At 37.3% G+C, this 18,179-nt stretch overlaps 1 protein-coding gene and 1 pseudogene across 3 annotated transcripts in view; both read left to right on the top strand.

Moving 5' to 3' along the window:
* Nucleotides 1–18,179, top strand: part of SLC35D2 (solute carrier family 35 member D2) — a 59,087-nt gene that overhangs the window by 36,042 nt on the left and 4,866 nt on the right. The gene's annotated exons all lie outside the window — the stretch shown is intronic.
* LOC122205491 lies at nt 16,132–16,680 on the top strand (annotated as a pseudogene).

Raw genomic sequence — 18,179 nt, 5'->3', positions numbered from 1 at the left:
GAGGGTCCCTTAGGGCACTTAGGTAGCCATTGTCAGAAACATAAGTGAAATATTTGTAGTTTTCCCAGTTGTTGGCTGACATTTAACTTTGAAAACAAAATCTAAGCCATGCTTGTGAATCACCCTTTGTCAAACCATCTTTTCTCTCTGGTTAAAAAAAATTCAACCCATATCACACAAACTCAGACTAGCACTTTTCCCTGGCTAATCCCAGATTCACCTATGAACAACAGAGCTAAATTTCAAAGTTTTTCTCATTTCACTATAAACTCAATGAGATACTGTTTCTATTTTGTTTTTTAATTTTTGGTTTTTTTTACTTGCATTATACCACTTAGTCATTCCTTGAAGGAAATCAAGAAGTAAACCCTCCAATGTCAGCTGTCCTCAGTGAATGATGTGCTGGGGGGGTCTGGATGTGAGCTGCCACTCTCTGGGACTTGCCTGCCATAGGCCTGGCCCTATCTGTGTATAACTCCATGCATTTTTTCCTTTTTAATAATGTGTTTCTTAGAAAATAAATACTTTATAAAGGTTTTTGTCATCAGTAGTCACTTTGCAAATGAAAATGCCATAAAGGCATATCAATTATAAATAAATCAGTAAATGATGAAATCATCAAGATTTCAGGTTTTACCCAACTTTAAGGATGAAAACTAGGTAGGTCTGTTTTTTAAGTGGGTCTTTTGAGGACACTAAAATCATGGCACTATTCCAGCAGCTAAGTGTCTGAACTCTGGAATCAGATGGCCTGGGTTTGAATCATGGCTTTGCCACTTACTAACTCTGGGTCCTTGGACAAGTTATTTAACCACTCTGAGCCTCAATTTCCTTATCTTTAAAATGTGGACAATGAGATAAAGTATCTGATTCATAGGATGTGGATTGAATGAGATAATAGAGATGAGCACTTAGAACAATGCTGGACACGGAAAATGCCCAGTAATGTTAACTGTTGTTAAATATTTCTATTTCTTGAGGTCAGCCTGTTTTTGAGCTGACCTCTTTTCACCCCAGAGAGAATTGGTTCTTCCTATAGTGCATGGCTTCAATAGTTTTTTTTTCTGTTACATATACAGTTGACCCTTGAACGACACGTAAATGAACTGTGTGGGTTCATTTATGTGTGAATTTTCTCAATAAATACATACAGTACTGTAAGTATATTTTCTCTTCCTTATTATTTTCTATTTTTATTATAGATATTGACTCTTTATTAGCCTTATATACTTAAATATCTCATTCCAGCATGTGACTTGTCTTTGTTACTTAGGGTTTTTCTTTTCTTTTTTTCTTAGAGTACATAATTTATTTAAATTGAAGTTTGTTAACATACAGTAACATAACATACGGGAGAAACCAGTGGTTCATCACTTCCATATAAGACCCAGTGCTTATCCAACAAGTGCCCTCCTTAATGCCCATCACCCATGTAGCCCATCCCAACACCAACCCTCAGTTTCTTCACTGTGTTTAAGAGTCTTTTATGGTTTGCTTCCCTCTCTGTTTTTGTCTTACTTTTCCTTCCCTTCCCCAGTGATCATCTGTTTTGTTAATTAAATTCCACAATACTTGTCTTTCTCTGACTGACTTATTTCATTTAGCATAATACATTCTAGCTCCATCCACATTGTTGCAAATGGCAAGATTTCATTCTTTGTGATCACTGAGTAATATTCCATTGTATATATATATACACCACATCTTCTTTATGCAGTCATCAGTTGATGTCCATTTGGCTCTTTCCATGATTTGGCTATTGTTGATAGTGCTGCTAAAACATTGGGGTGCATGTGCCCCTTCAGAATCAGCATTTTTGTATCCTTTGGATAAATACCTAGTAGTGCAATTGCTGGGTCATAGGGTAGTTCTATTTTTAATTTTTTGAGGGCCCACCATACTATTTTCCAGAGGGGCTACTCCAGTTTGCATTCTCATCAATAGTTCAAGAGGGTTCCCGTTTCTCTGTATCCTTGCCAACATCTATTGTTTCCTGAGTTGTTAATTTTAGCCATCCTAACAGGTGTGAGGTGGTATCTTATTTTGGTTTTGATTTGTATTTCCCTGATGATGAGTGATGTGGAGCATCTTTTCATATGTCTGTTAGCTATCTGGATGTCATCTTTGGAAAAGTGTCTCTTCATGTCTTCTGACTACTTCTTTATTGGATTATTTGTTTTTTGGGTGTTGAGTTTGATAAATTCTTTTTTTAAAATTTTTGTTTAATTTATTTTTTAAGTTTACATCCAAGTTAGTTAACATATAATGCAACAATGATTTCATTGTTCAGGAGTAGATTCCTTAATGCCCCTTACCCTTTTAGCCCACCCCCTCCCCTACAATCTCTCCAGTAACCCTCTGTTTCTTCTCCATATTTAAGAGTCTCTTATGTTTTCGTCCCCCTCCCTGTTTTTTACTATTTTTGCTTCCCTTCCCTATGTTCATCTGTTTTGTATCTTAAAGTCCTCATGTGAGTGAAGTCATATGATATTTATCTTTCTTTGACTAATTTTGCTTAGCATAATACCCTCCAGTTCCGTCCATGTAGTTGCAAATGGCAAGATTCCATTCTATTTGATTGCTGAGTAATACTCCACTGTATATATATACCACATTTTCTTTATCCATTCATCCATGGATGGACATTTGGGCTCTTTCCATACTTTGGCTACTGTTGATAGGGCTTCTATAAACATTGGGGTGCATGTGTCCCTTTGAAACAGCATCCCTGTATCCCTTGGATAAATACTTAGTAGTGCAATTGCTGGGTCATAGGGTAGTTCTAGTTTTAATTTTTTGAGGAACCTCCACACTGTTTTCCAGATTGGCTGCCCCAGTTTGCATTCCCACCAGCAGTGCAAAAGAGGTCCTCTTCTGATCCTCGCCAACATCTCTTGTTGCTTGAGTTGTTAATGTTAGCCATTCAGACAGGTGTGAGGTGGTATCTCATTGTGGTTTTGATTTGTATTTCCCTGTTGATGAGTGATGTTGAGCATTTTTTCATGTGTCAGTTGGCCATCTGGATGTCTTCTTTGGAGAAGTGTCTATTCATGTCTTTCCGCCATTTCTTCACAGGATTATTTGATTTTTGGGTGTTTAGTTTGCTAAGTTCTTTGTAGATTTTGGATACTAACCCTTTATCTGATATGTCATTTGCAAATACCTTCTCCCATTCTGTTGGTTGCCTCTTAGTTTTGCTGATTGTTTCCTTTGCTGTGCAGAAGCTTTTTATTTTGATGAGGTCCCAATAGTTCATTTTTGTGAACTATTGTGAAGGATGTGTGTTCTGCTCTGGTTGGATGAAGTAGACTACAAATGGCAATATATATAGTTGATTGATGGTTTTTTTGAGTTCAACTATGTCCTTACAGATTTTCTGTCAACTGGATCAGTCCATTTCTGATAGAGTGATGTTGACATATCTTCAGCTATGATAGTAGATTCATCTCCTTGCAATTGTGTTATTTTTTACTCATATAATTTTATACTCCATTATTAGGCACATACCAGTTAAAGATTGTTATATCTTCTTGGAGAATTTATGCCTTTATCAATATGTAATGAACTTCTATATTCCTGATAACTTTGCTTGCTTTGAAGCCAGCTCTAAAATTAGTATATCTATTCCTGCTTTCTTTTGATTAGTGTTAGTTATATTTTTCTCCATCCATTAGTTTTAATCTGTATGTTTCTTTATATTTAAAGCTGGTTTCTTGTAGACAAGGTATATATAGTTGAGTCTTGTTTTTTGATCCACTCTGTCAGTCTGTATCTTTAAATTGGTGCAGTTAGACCACTGAGGTTCAACGTGATTATTGACATAGTTGGATTAATATCAATTATATTCCTTACTGCTTTATATTTGTTGCTCTTGTTATTTGTTGCTCTTTTCGTCTTCCACTCTTTTACTGCTTTTTGTGTCTGAAATATACATTTATAGCTAATCTAAATCCACTTTCACATAACACTACACCACTTCACAGATAGTGTGAGTACTATTCAATAATCAAATAATCCTAACTCCCCCTTTTTGTCTCTTGTATCATTATCATACATTTCACTTATACATAGCATACATAAGTGCACACACACACACACACACACACACACACACATAATTGAGTACCTTGTTCCTATTTAATATTATTTGAACAATTTGTTTTCTGTTACATCAGCTAAGAATAGGAAAAATAGGGTTACCCATGTGGCTCAGTTAAGCGTCTGACCCTGGATTGCGGCTCAGGTCATGATCACACGGTTGTGAGATCAAGCCCTGCATCATGCTCTATGCTGGGTGTGAAGTGTGCTTGGGATTCTCTCTCTCCCTCTTTCTCTGTCCCTACCCTGCTCACAATCTCTCTAACTAGATAGATAGATAGATAAAATAAATAAATAAATAAATAAATAAATAAATAAATAAATAAATAAAATATTGAAAATAGGAAAATAAGTTTTTATTTTGCCTTCATTATTTTTTCTTTGATGCTCTTTATGTAGATCTGAATATCTGATCTATATTATTTTTCTTCTCTCTTTTTTATGTCTTTATTTAATTAATTAAATTTTTTAAAATTTACATCCAAGTTAGTTAGCATATGGTGCAACAATGATTTCAGGAGTAGATTCCTTAATGCCCCTTACCCATTTAGCCCATCCCCCCTCTCACAACCCCTCCAATAACCCTCTGTTTGTTCTCCATATTTAAGAGTCTCTTATGTTTTGACCCCCTCCCTGTTTTTATATTATTTTTGCTTCCCTTCCCTATGTTCATCTGTTTTGTATCTTACAGTCCTCATATGAGTGTAATCATATGGTATTTGTCTTTCTCTGACTAATTTCGCTTAGCATAATACCTTCTAGTTCCATCCACATAGTTGCAAATGGCAAGATTTCATTCTCTTTGATTTCTGGGTAATACTCCATTGTGTGTGTGTGTGTGTGTGTGTGTGTGTGTGTGTGTGTGTGTATGTGTATGTGTGTATATATGTATGTATATATATATATACATACATATATACACACTATATACACACCACATCTTCTTTATCCATTCATCCATGGATGGACATTTGGTCTCTCTCCACACTTTGGCTATTGTTGATAGTGCTGCTATAAACATTGGGATGCATGTGTCCCTTCGAAGCAGCATACCTGTATCCCTTGGATAAATACTTAGTAGTGCAATTGCTGGGTCTTAGGGTAGTTCTATTTTTAATTTTTTGAGGAACCTCCATAGTGTTTTCCAGAGTGGCTGCACCAGTTTGCATTCCCACCAGCAGTGCAAAAGAGATCCTCTTTCTCCACATCCTCATCAAGATCTCTTGTTGCCTGAGTTGTTAATGTTAGCCATTCTGACAGGTGTGAGGTGGTATCTCATTGTGGTTTTGATTTGTATTTCCCTGATGATACGTAATGTTGAGCATTTTTTCATGTATCTGTTGGCCATCTGGATGTCTTCTTTGGAGAAGAGTCTGTTCATGTCTTTTGCCCATTTCTTCACTGGATTATTTGTTTTTTGCGTGCTGAGTTTGCTAAATTCTTTATAGATTTTGGATACTAACCCTTTATCTGATATGTCATTTGCAAATATCTTCTCCCATTCTGTTGGTTGCCTTTTAGTTTTGCTGATGGTTTCCTTTGCTGTGCAGAAGTTTTTTATTTTTATGAGGTCCCAATAGTTCATTTTTGCTTTTGTTTCCCTTGCCTCTGGAGACGTGTTGAGTAAGAAGTTGCTGTGGCCGAGGTCAAAGAGGTTTTTGCCTGCTTTCTCCTCTAGGATTTTGATGGCTTTCTGTCTTACATTTAGGTCTGTCGTCCATTTTGAGTTTATTTTTGTAAATAAATAAAAATTTTTTTTTTCTTAGAAGTGGTCCAGGTTCATTTTTTTGCATATCGCTATCCAGTTTTCCCAGCACCACTTGCTGAAGAGACTGTCTTTATTCCATTGGATATTCTTTCCTGCTTTGTCAAAGATTAGTTGGCCATACGTTTGTGGGTCCATTTCTAGATTCTCTATTCTGTTCCATTGACCTGAGTGTCTGTTCTTGTGCCAGTATCATACTGTCTTGATGATTACAGCTTTGTAGTACAGTTTGAAGTCCAGGATTGTGATGCCTCCTGCTTTGGTTTTCTTTTTCAAGATTGCTTTGGCTATTTGGGGTCTTTTCTGGTTCCATACAAATTTTAGGATTGTTTGTTCTAGCTCTGTGAAGATGCTGGTGTTATTTTGATAGGGATTGAATTGAATGTGTAGATTGCTTTGGGTAGTATCAACATTTTAACGATGTTTGTTCTGCCAGTCCAGGAACATGGAATATTTTTCCTTTTTTATGTGTGTCTTCTTCAATTTCTTTCATAAGCTTTCTATAGTTTTCAGTATATAGATTTTTCACCTCTTTTGGTTGGATTTATTCCTAGGTATTTTATGGTTTTTGGTGCAGTTGTAAATGGAATCAATTCCTTGATTTCTCTTTCTGTTGCTTCATTGTTGGTGTATAGGAATGCAACCGATTTCTGTGCATTGATTTTATATCCTGCAACTTTGCTGAATTCATGGATCAGTTCTAGCAGTTTTTTGGTGGAATCTTTTGGGTTTTCCATATAGAGTATCATGTCATCTGTGAAGAGTGAAAGTTTGGCTTCCCCCTGGCTGATTTGGATGCCTTTTATTTCTTTGTATTGTCTGATTGCTGAGGCTAAGACTTCCAATACTATGTTGAATAACAGTGGCGAGAGTGGACATCCCTGTCTTGTTCCTGACCTTAGGGGGAAAGCTCTCAATTTTTCTCCATTGAGGATGATATCAGTGGTAGGTCTTTCATATATGTCTTTTGTGATCTTGAGGTATGATTCTTCTATCCCTACTTTCTTAAGGGTTTTTAGCAATAGAGGATGCTGTATTTTGTCAAATGCTTTCTTTGCATCTATTGAGAGGATCATGTGGTTCTTCTCCTTTCTTTTATTGATGTGATGCATCACATTGATTGTTTTGCAAATATTGAACCAGCCCTGCATCCCAGATGTAAATCCCACTTGGTCGTGGTGAATAATTTTTTTAATGTATTGTTGGATCTGGTTGGCTAATATCTTGTTGAGGATTTTGCATCCGTGTTCATCAGAGAAATTGGTCTGTAGTTCTCCTTTTTAGTGGGGTCTTTGGTTTTGGAATCAAGGTAATGCTGGCTTCATAGAAAGAGTTTGGAAGTTTTCCTTCCATTTCTAATTTTTGGAACAGCTTCAAAAGAATAGGTGTTAACTCTTCCTTAAATGTTTGGTAGAATTCCCCTGGAAAGCCATCCAGCCCTGGACTCTGGTTTTTTAAGGAGATTTTTGATTACTAATTCAATTTCTTTCCTGGTTATGGGTCTGTTAAAATTTTCTATTTCTTCCTGTTTCAGTTTTGGTAGTTTATATGTTTCTAGGAATTTGTCCATTTCTTCCAGATTGCCCATTTTATTGGCATATAATTGCTCATAATATTTTCTTAGTATTTTTATTTCTGCTGTGTTGGTTGTGATCTCTCCTCTTTCATTCTTGATTTTATTTATTTCGGTCCTTTCCTTTTTCTTTCTGACCAAATTGGATAGTGGTTTATCAATTTTGTTAATTCTTTCAAAGAACCAGCTTCTGGTTTTATTGATCTGTTCTACTGTTTTTTGTTTGTTTGTTTTTGTTTTTGTTTTCAATAGCATTGATTCCTGCTCTAATCATTATTATTTCTTTCTTCTGCTGGCTTTGGGTTTTATTTGCTGTTCTTTTTACAGCTCGTTAAGATATAAGGTTAGATTGTGTATCTGAGACCTTTCTTCCTTCTTTAGGAAGACCTGGATTGCTATATACTTCCCTCTTATGACTGCCTTTGCATCCCAGAGGTTTTGGGTGGTGGTGTTATCATTTTCATTGGCTTCCATGTACTTTTTAATTGCCTCTTTAACTTCTTGGTTAACCCATTCATTCTTTAGTAGGATGTTCTTTAGGCTCCAAGTATTTGTTATCTTTCCAAATTTTTTCTTGTGGTTGATTTCGAGTTTCATAGCGTTGTGGTCTGAAACTATGCACAGTATAATCTCAATCTTTTTGTGCTTGTTGAGGGCTGATTTGTGTCCCAGTATGTAATCTATTCTGGAGAATGTTCCATGTGCACTGGAGAAGAATGTATATTCTGCTGCTTTAGGATGAAATGTTCTGAAACAATCTGTTAAGCCCATCTGGTCCAGTGTGTCATTCAAAGCCATTGTTTCCTTCTTGATTTTCTTCTTAGATGATCTGTCCATTGTTGTAAGTGGGATGTTGAAGTCCCCTACTATTATGGTATTTATAATCAGTGAGTTTATGTTTATGATTAATTGATGTATATATTTGGGTACTCTCACATTTGGAGCATAAATGTTTACAATTGTTAGATCTTCTTGGTGGATAGACCCCTTAATTATGATATAATGCTTTTCTTCATCTCTTGTTACAGTCTTTATTTTAAAGTCTAGATTTTAACCTAGATATAATCTGATATAAATATGGCTACTCCAGCTTTGTTTTGTCGACTGTTACCATGAAAGATGGTTCTCCATCCCCTTGCTTTCAATCTGAAGGTGTCTTTAGGTCTAAAGTGGGTCTCTTGTAAACAGCATTTAGATGGATCTTGTTTTCTTATCCATTCTGTTACCCTATGTCTTTTGATTGGAGCATTTAGTCCATTGACGTTGAGTGAGTACTGAAAGATATGAATTTATTGCCATTATGTTTCTTGTAGAATTGGAGTTTCTGGTGGTGTTCTCTGGTCCTTTCTAGTCTTTGTTGCTTTTGGTCTTTTTTTTTTTCTTTTCTTTTTTCCGTCTTTTCTCCCTTCAGAGAGCCCCCATTAAAATTTCTTGCAGGGGTGGTTTAGTGGTCATGAAATCCTTTAATTTTTGTTTGTCTGGGAAACTTTTAATCTCTCCTTCTATTTTGAATGACAGTCTTGCTGGATAAAGAATTCTTGGCTGCATTTTTTCTGATTCAGCACATTGAATATGTCCTGCCACTCCTTTCTGGCCTGCCAAGTTTCTGTGGATAGGTCTGCTGCAACCTGATCTATCTTCCCTTGTAGTTTAAGGACCTTTTTCCCCTTGCTGCTCTCACGATTCTCTCCTTGCCTGAGTGTTTTGTGAATTTGACTGTGATATGCCTTATTGATGGTCGGTTTTTGTTGAATCTAATGGGAGTCCTTTGTGTTTCCTGGATTTTGATGTCTGTGTCTTTCCCCGGGTTAGGGAAGTTTTCTGCTATGATTTGCTCACATAACCCTTCTACCCCTTTTTCTCTTTCTTCATCTTCTGGGACCCCTATGATTCTAATGTTGTTCCTTATTAATGAGTCACCAATTTCTCTAATTCTTGTACTCTTTTGCCTTAGTCTCCCTCTTTTTTTTCTGCTTCATTATTCTCCATAAGTTTGTCTTCTATATCGCTGATTCGCTATTCTGCCTCATCCATCCTTGTTGCCGTGGCATCCATTCATGATAACAGCTCAGTTATAGCATGTTTTATTTCATCCTGACTAGCTTTTACTTCTTATCTCCACAGAGAGGGATTCTAATCTGTTTTCGACCCTAGCTAGTATTCTTGTTATTGTGATTCTAAATTCTGGTTCAGACATCTTGCTTGTATGTGTGTTGCTTAAGCCCCTGGCTGTCATTTCTTCCAGCTCTTTCTTTGTGGTGAATTCCTTCATTTCATCATTTTGAAGGAAGAAAAGGAATTGATAAGGTAAAAAAAAAAAGAAAATTAAAAAATTAAAAACAACACACGCAAATCAAATGTATGATGCTAGATTCTAGGTGTGTTTTGGTCTGGTTATTGAAAGGAGCTTGATAGAATAAAAAGGAAAAAAAAAAAGAAAAAAAGTTTAAAAATTTGAGAAAATGAATACAGTGAAATAGAATAAAATGAAATGGAAGTAAAATAGAATTTGAAAAATTTACAAAAAAAGTAAAAAAATATAGTTAAAAAAATAAAAATATTTTTAATAAAAATTGAAAATAAAAATAACTTTTTTCTCTCTGTATTCAAGAAAAGAAATGAAAAAGAAAAAAAAAGAAAATTGAATAGATGGACCCTTGAACAGACTGAAATATGATTGAAATTACATTGGTTTCCCCTAGAAGTCAAACTATGAAGCACTTTATAGTCCACAAACTAGGCAGGCGGAGAGATTTGTGATGTTCCTGAAGAGCGAGGTTGGCCCAGTTGGGTGGGGCTTAGTGCAACAATTCCATTCTCCACTAAATGGCGCTGCTTAGATTACTGGGGTGATTGTTGTGGTGCTTGTAGATATGTATGAGCATGTGCAGGAGGGGTGAAAATGGCATCACCCAGCTACCCAATCTCTAGTATTGGAACTCTGTGCTCTCCCCAATGAGCAACTGCACACCTGTACTTTTTCTCCGGCTTCTGTCTACTCCCCGCTTTTACACTGTCTGTGACCAAGCCATCAGGTTGTCAGGCCGCACCTCCTTCCTGAGTTTTATCTCACATGTGGCTGTGTTTCCCAACCCCTCACTTCTGAGGGGCTGTGGCTTTCACCCACTCAGATCCTCTGGGGGAGGGTCTCACCAAGCAATGGCTGAGTGTCGGCTGCACCCAGGAATGTTCGCGGGACCGTGTTGCTGCTGATTCCCAGAGACTGTGGCTGGGTGGCAACCTGCCCCAGAAAAAGTTCACGTGATCGTGTAGCAGCAGTGTTTCAGGGATTATGGAAAATCACAACACACATCTGGCACCAGGCTTCACCCTTAATGACCTTGCTCCAGCACCAGTGAATATGGTTGTTCTCTGGGGTCTGCTGGGACTGGGTGGCTGCATAGCCTCTACCAAATGCCCTTCCAGCAGTGGAACCGTTTCTCCCCGTGTGGCCTGAGAACCTCCCGGACTCCACTCTGCTTCTGGGGATTTGCCCTTCCCACCAGAGCACCGCCAAGTATTGAGCTGTGGAGTTTCAGACTCTGTGCTCCCCCTGTTTATAGAGTCTTAATGGAATTTAAACCCTCTCCTTTCTCCTTTCTCCTTTCTCCCTTTTTAGTTCAGTCCCTGTGGCTGTTTCCAGTTTTCCACTTTCCAGCTGCTTTTGGAGGGGAGGTACTTTTCCCGAACTCTCTCCCTATCTGTGTCCTCTCTCCACAAGCAAAACAGCTCCCTTCCCTCTGTGGCTTCTCTCTCCCCCAGTTCACTTCTTCATGCCATGTACCTGCTGAGTTCTGTGGTTCAGGTTGTGCAGATTGTTGTGTTAATCCTCAAATCCGTTTTCTAGGTGTGCAGGATGGTTTAGTGTTGATCTGGCTGCATTTCATGGACGTGAGACACACAAAAAACTTTCATGCTGTTCTACCATCTTGGCTTCTCCCTGAGTTTGATCAGTTCTTTATAGATTTTGGATACTAAGCCTTTATCTGATATATCATTTGTAAATATTTTTTTCCCATTCCATTGGTTGCCTTTTAGTTTTGTTGATTGTTTCCTTCACTGTGCAGAAGTTTTTTATCTTGATGAGGTCCCAATAACTCATGATTTTCTTAATAATATTTTCTTTTCTCTAGCTTACTTTATTGTAAGAATGCAGTATTCAATGCATATAATATACAAAATATGTGTTAATTGACTATGTTGTCAGTAAGGTTTCTGGTCTACAGTAGGCTATTAGCAGTTAAGTTTTTGGGAAGTCAAAAGTTATACCTAGATTTTTGACTGGGGGGTGGGGTTGGCACCCCTAGCTTCTGTGTTGTTCAGGGATCAGCTCTACTTTACCTTCAGGGGTCAAATTTTAATTCTGAAACTGCTCTTGAAGGAAAGTCCAATTTTGGCATAGTGTATTTTTCAAAATCCTTTCTCGAAGTTTCTCACTCAAAGCATTGGATCACTTATTTTTTCACAGTAAGAGAAGCCATTATAAGCTTCTGAGCACATTCTTGGTTTTCAGAACAATTGGTACTGGGCTCATCTGTCCCTTTTCTTTAGCTCCTGCTCAAGGAATGACTTAGGGCTCATACATATGCATCCCAACCCTTGATTCCAGAGGATTATGATGCTCAGCTTCTTACTTATTTTCACTCTTTCAAGTTTGCATTTCAAACTTGCTTTTTCTAACCACCAAACCTCTGTACCCTGTTGAAATATAATTACAGAATTATAACACTTAAAAAATATATGTTAAATGAATGGAATGGTGAAAAGGGGAGGATTTTAATTTTTTTTCGAATTATGGTAGAAAGATTCAGCTCTTGAAAATGCTGTTTGTAATCAGGAGTTTGTAAATAAAACATATGATTGAGTTTAATTATATCAGGAAGGTAAACTGGATTGTGGGACCTAAGATAATTTAATGCAGGCAAAAGTAAAATATAGGCTGAAATTTAAGTTGACAAACTAGATTTTAAAAAGCTCGCTCTGCGAGTCTTTTTAATATTGCTGAAAAATTACAGGCTCCAGTTCCTTCATACCAGTGGCTGGCCCAACCCTTGGGCCTTGGAGGTGATTATTCTAGTCTCTTTCTGCCCCAGTAGCAGATCTTTTGATCCCACTGAAGCAGTAATATATTCCTTAATGAAAACACAGAAGTATCAAATATTTTCTAATCACAGGATAAAAAAATGTTTTATTCTTTGAACCTTCACTTCTCCCACCAAGATGTAACAGATAAGAGAAAACAGGACCCTGCAGGTAGCTGGGGCATAGGAGCGACGGCACTTTAAAGACTGCAGATATTTCCACATTCTCAACAAATCAAATCTTAGTGTAAGATTGGTGCTTTGGGAGGATGGACCATAGTTATCCCATGATTTTGGCATCCCTGGCACACCACTGAGAGCTTGGGTAGGAGTGTGTTCTTACTAGAGGTGGGTGAGATGAGATTACTTGAAATTCTTTGAAATCTGGAATTAGAGTAATGTGCTAGGGTACCACTATGGTTTGTGAAAGGACTGTAAAAGTGGCTCATTATTATTTGAACATTTGTGTTGAATTTATGTATATGCTCATTCATGGAATGATAACCAGCACAAGTTGTAAATGAGATCATTTGTGTTCTATTTGTGACTGCCGCCGGTTTGCCATACAATTTTGGGTAAATCAGTTATTTTTTTGTGTCATTTTCAGAAATGGTAAGAACCTTGGAGCAGGAGTTCTGCTCCAGGGTTTCCATGTGAGCACCTCCATCTCTTGGAGACCTGTAAGCTCAAATATACTGTTGGCATCTGTTGTCTGAATGTGTATCATATATATGTGCTATTATTTTTCAAATGTACATAGATGATATCTGATCTAAAAAATACAGAATGGCAAGAAGCTGCTAATTCAGCAATGCCTTTAAATATCTGCATTTTGTTAATCCACGGATGCTAAAAGCAAAACTACTGTCAAGTGGAGGTTGACATTTTTAGTGTTAAAAGTGGTATGGTTTCCTTTGTACTGAGTTAATAGAAGTTCTTTTAGTTTAGAACCTTGTTCTTAGCCAAAGGACTATATAGGGTGCATATTTGCATATATAAAGGATTGTTTCTTAGAAAGAAAATTGTAATACACTACTTTGATCCTTGTGGATATATATCTATATATATATCTATACATCTATGTCTATAGATCTATGTGTATCTATTTATCTTCCCTCTGGGGACACCTGGTGGTGATACTGAGAAGTGCAGCCTTTTGGTCTAGAGGCCATCTTTTACTTAGGACATTGGCTAATTCAGACTCCTCCAGACCTTGGAGAGGGGAGCTCCTCCTGTGCTCTGCCCAGCTGATGAGTTTGTGCCCTAGTTGTCCACACTCATGGATACTGAGATCTTATATCCAAGGTATTCTCCAATTCTGAATGTAAGTGGAGGTGTTTTCACTAAAATTAGGATGGAGAAAACGTTGCATGATTAGAACCCTGGGGTAGGAATTTTTAAATAAAAATAAAAGTAAAAACTATGACTGCTTTGGGTTTAAGTCTGTACTAATTTAGGAAGCCTGCAGGAAACTTTTCTGTATCCGCTAAGTTGGGTGAGACCCCTTCTCTGTGCTATAATCTCTGGTATTTTATTAGACTCACCTCCTCCAGGGCAGATGCTGTGGGTTATGTACTCTTACTATCTGGACCTAGCAGAGTAGGCACTCAGTAACATCATATTGAATTTTTTAATCTTTTTATTTTACGCATGAATAGGATTATTTATAGTTCCTGGGGCTGTGAATTAATGTTGAATTTATGAAAATTATAAACATAAAAAACTTAGATTTTTTTAAGCCTTTAAATTCAGTTTATGAATACTGTTGCTCTCTTTATAAAGTTACTAATTTTTGTATTAACATAGCATTTACTTTCATTATTTATTAATGGTTTATTAACTCAAGTTTAGCTGATTAAAACCTCCTAAGCAATTTACTGTACGTTGGTCTCATTTACCAAAAAAAATTAAGCATTTTAAACTGCATTTACAAATACAATTCACCTGATTTTTCTCCAGCTATTCTAAGCCCTAATAAAGCCCTAACAAAGCTTATGAGTCAGGTTGCTTAACACACCTAAGCAACTCTTTGAAATCTAATAAACCAAACTTAGAAATGTGGTAGATCAGCTTCTTTTAAACATCAGATACTGTGTTCAGATGGACTCAGATTTTCTTACTTCTTTCAAATGAAAATTGCAAGTGTAATCCCAATTGCAAATTTCAGTTTCAAACCGCAGAGGCCAAGATTTTGGGTCCTCTAACTTGTCAAATTGTGGTAATTATCTTAATAACAGAGACATGGTATTCTGAAGATTACAGAATTTAAGTTTGTAATAGAGTTTATTTCTTAACATGAAAGCCTGGTGTACTTTATCTCTAATATTTTTCTCTACTATCCCTATTAAGACACATACTCAGGCCAAAAGCAGTTACTGTGTTGAAGATTTGTGATCCGGATTCTGTTATTAACAGTTTGGAGATTCTCACCTGGACCCTGAGCTGGGCACTAAATTCTGGCAGGAAGATACTCCCTAAGACACAGGGACACAGGCTGAGCCCTTTCTGAAGAGTCTGATTCCCTCTGCTCTGTCACTGGGAGTCCAGGCTTATGCCTCCTAACTGGGGTTTAGCTTTAAAATCAAACACATCTTATGATCCCTCTTTTTGGGTGGATGGAATTTGCACCCCACTTACGCCTCAGCTAGTTGTCTTCACTTCTTGAGTGAAATGAACATATTTCTTCTGATTGGATTCTTTCCTGTACATATATGCTTTTTGTGTGGTTCTTGATCACAGTTCTGTAGTCATTTTCTTTTCAATATAGTACTCAACGTTGAATGTCTGGTGAATTAACTTTGGTCATAGGGTACAGGATTATCACTGACATATGGAATTCACTAATTTCTCTCTCTCTCTCTCTTTTTCGCATGCACTCTTGAGTCCCCATCACCTATTTCACACATCCCCCCACCCACCTTCCCTGTGGCAACCATCAGTTTGGTCTCTGTAGTTAAATGTCTGTTTCTTGGTCTCTCTCTTTTTCCTGTGCTCACTTGTTTTCTTTAAATTCCACATACGAGTGAAATCATATGGTATTTATTTTTCTGTGACTGACTTATTTCTCTTAGCATAGTACTCTCTAGCTCCATCTATGTCATTCCAAATGGTAAGATTTCATTCTTTTTCTTTTTTATGGGGGAATAATATTCCATTTATGTGTGTATATAGCACATCTTCTTTATCCATTCATTTTTTTCCCCCAGTTTTTAAAAGAAAGATTTATTTAATAAATTTCACTTAGTACAGTACATCTAATGGAAATCACAATACAAGGAAAGTTTTAAATCAAAGCCTCAGCATCTCATACAAACAACATGACCAAACTCCTACAGTATTGGTATTAAATTTCAAAATTGTCCCAGATCTTAAAAAAAATACAAGTGTACACTTACATGCCTTATAGGATATTAAACCAAACAGTTAGAATTAACAAACATGCCAGGTGTTTTCACTCTGAATCATAGACACAGCTCCTACATTTCAGTTTGGCAGAAAAGTGTATTTCTCAACATGTATCCAAAGCTTTCAGAATATTGTGCTATAAGAGCAACATTTCGCTCTTTCTGCCATCTTGGAACCTGTGGAGGCCTTCTGGGAACAGGACTCCTGAAATGACAAATATATCTGGAAGGCTGTGGTCCAAAGCCATTTTTGCTGGCTGTAAGCAGGGTCTCCGGAACCAGAGGGAGCACACAGCTCTTCTTCAAATTGAAGGTCTTTATGCTTGAGATGAAACTGAATTCTCTTTAGGCAAGAGATATGCTTATGTGTACAAAGCAAAGAACAACACAGTGACTCCTGAAGGCAAACCAAATAAAACCAGAGTAATCTGGGGAAAGGTAACTCGTGCTCATGGAAACAGTGGCATGGTTCGTGCCAAATTCCAAAGCAACCTTCCTGCTAAAGCCATTGGCCACAGAATCCATGTAATGCTGTATCCCTCAAGGATTTAAACTAACTGAAAAGTAAATAAAGGTGTAGGAAGAAAAAAAAAACATCATTTAACATAAGTGTAACTGTTTTAACCTACACACACTTGCTGCTTAGGCACACTCCTACAATATAACTAACTTGAGGAAAACTAAAAATTGTTTTAACAGTGATGGTCAGTACTGAATATTGCTATTACATCCCAGATGAACATTTCAGTGTTCAAAATTACTGAGCTTGAAGTTCTTTTTTTTTTAATGTTTATTCATTTTTGAGAGACAGAGACAGAGTGTGAGCAGGGAAGGGGCAGATAGAGAGGGAGACACAGAATCCAAAGCAGGCTCCAGACTCTGAGCTGTCAGCACAGAGGGGCTCGAACTCATGAACTGTTAGATCATGACCTGAACCAAAGTCGGACGCCTAACCAACTGGGCCACTCAGGCACCCCTGAGCTTGAAGTTCTACAACAACCTTAACCTTCACGTTAGAGCAAGCATGAATCACGAGCCTGTAATGCAAAACTGTTAAATGTAATTATTTTTATTTTTAATTAAAAAAATTTTTTTAAATGTTTTTTATTTTTGAGGGACAGACACACAGAGAGCAAGCAGGGGAGGGGCAGAGAGAGAGGGAGACAGAGAATCTGAAGCAGGCTTCAGGCTCTGAGCTGTCAGCCCATTGTGGGCTCAAACCCATGAACTGTGAGCCAAAGTCAGACACTGAACCGACTGAGCCACCCAGCTGCCCCTAAATTTAATTTTTTTAAAGTAGGCTTCACACCCAGTGTGGAGCCCAGTGCAGGGTTTGAATTTGCAACACTGAGATCAAGAGTCGGGAGCTTAATTGACTGAGCCACATAGGTGCCCCTAACTTTTGTAGAAAGAAAGAAAAAGAAAGAAAGAAAGAAAGAAAGAAAGAAAGAAAGAAAGAAAAAAGAAAGGAAGGGAAGAAGGAAGGAAGGGAGGGAGGAAAGGAAGGAAGGAAAGAGAAAGAAAAGAAAGAAGCTGACCAAGAGTGATCAGAATCAATGCTATTTCCCTTTCACCAATCATACCTGATATGCTAGACATCCCTCCCATTCTACAACTGCCATTATCCATTCATCTCTTGATGGACACTTGGTCTGCTTCCATAATTCGGCTATTGTAAATAATGCTGCAATAAACATAAGGGTGCATGTATCCCTTTGAATTAGTGCTTTTGTATTTTGGGGGTAAATACATAGTAGTGTGATTACTAGATCATAGGGTGGTTCTGTTTTTACTTTATGAAGAACCTCCACATTTTCCACAGTGGCCACACCAGCCTACATTCCCACCAACAGTGCACAAGTATTCCCTTTTCTCCACATCCTTACCAACACTTGTTGTTTCCTGTGTTTTGGATTTTAGGCATTCTGACAGGTGTGAGATGATACCTCATTGTGGTTTTCATTTGCATTTCCCTGATGATCAATGATGTTGAGCATCTTTTAATCTGTCTGTTGCCCATCTCAATGTCTTCTTTGGAGAAATATTTGCTTATGTGTTCTGCCCATTTTTTACTGGATTACTTATTTTGGGGGTGTTGAGTTTAATAAATTCTTTATAGATTTTGGATGCCGACTCTTTATCAGATCTATCATTTGAAAATATCTTCTCCCATTCAGTACATTGCCTTTTAGTTTTATTGATTGTATCTTTTGCCATGCAGCTTTTGATTTTGATGTAATCCCAGTAGTTTACTTTTG

Source organism: Panthera leo, chromosome D4 (genome assembly GCF_018350215.1).
Source record: "Panthera leo isolate Ple1 chromosome D4, P.leo_Ple1_pat1.1, whole genome shotgun sequence".
NCBI lineage: Eukaryota > Metazoa > Chordata > Mammalia > Carnivora > Felidae > Panthera > Panthera leo.
Note: the sequence above shows the minus strand (reverse complement) of the source record. Positions and strands in the feature narration are given on the sequence as shown.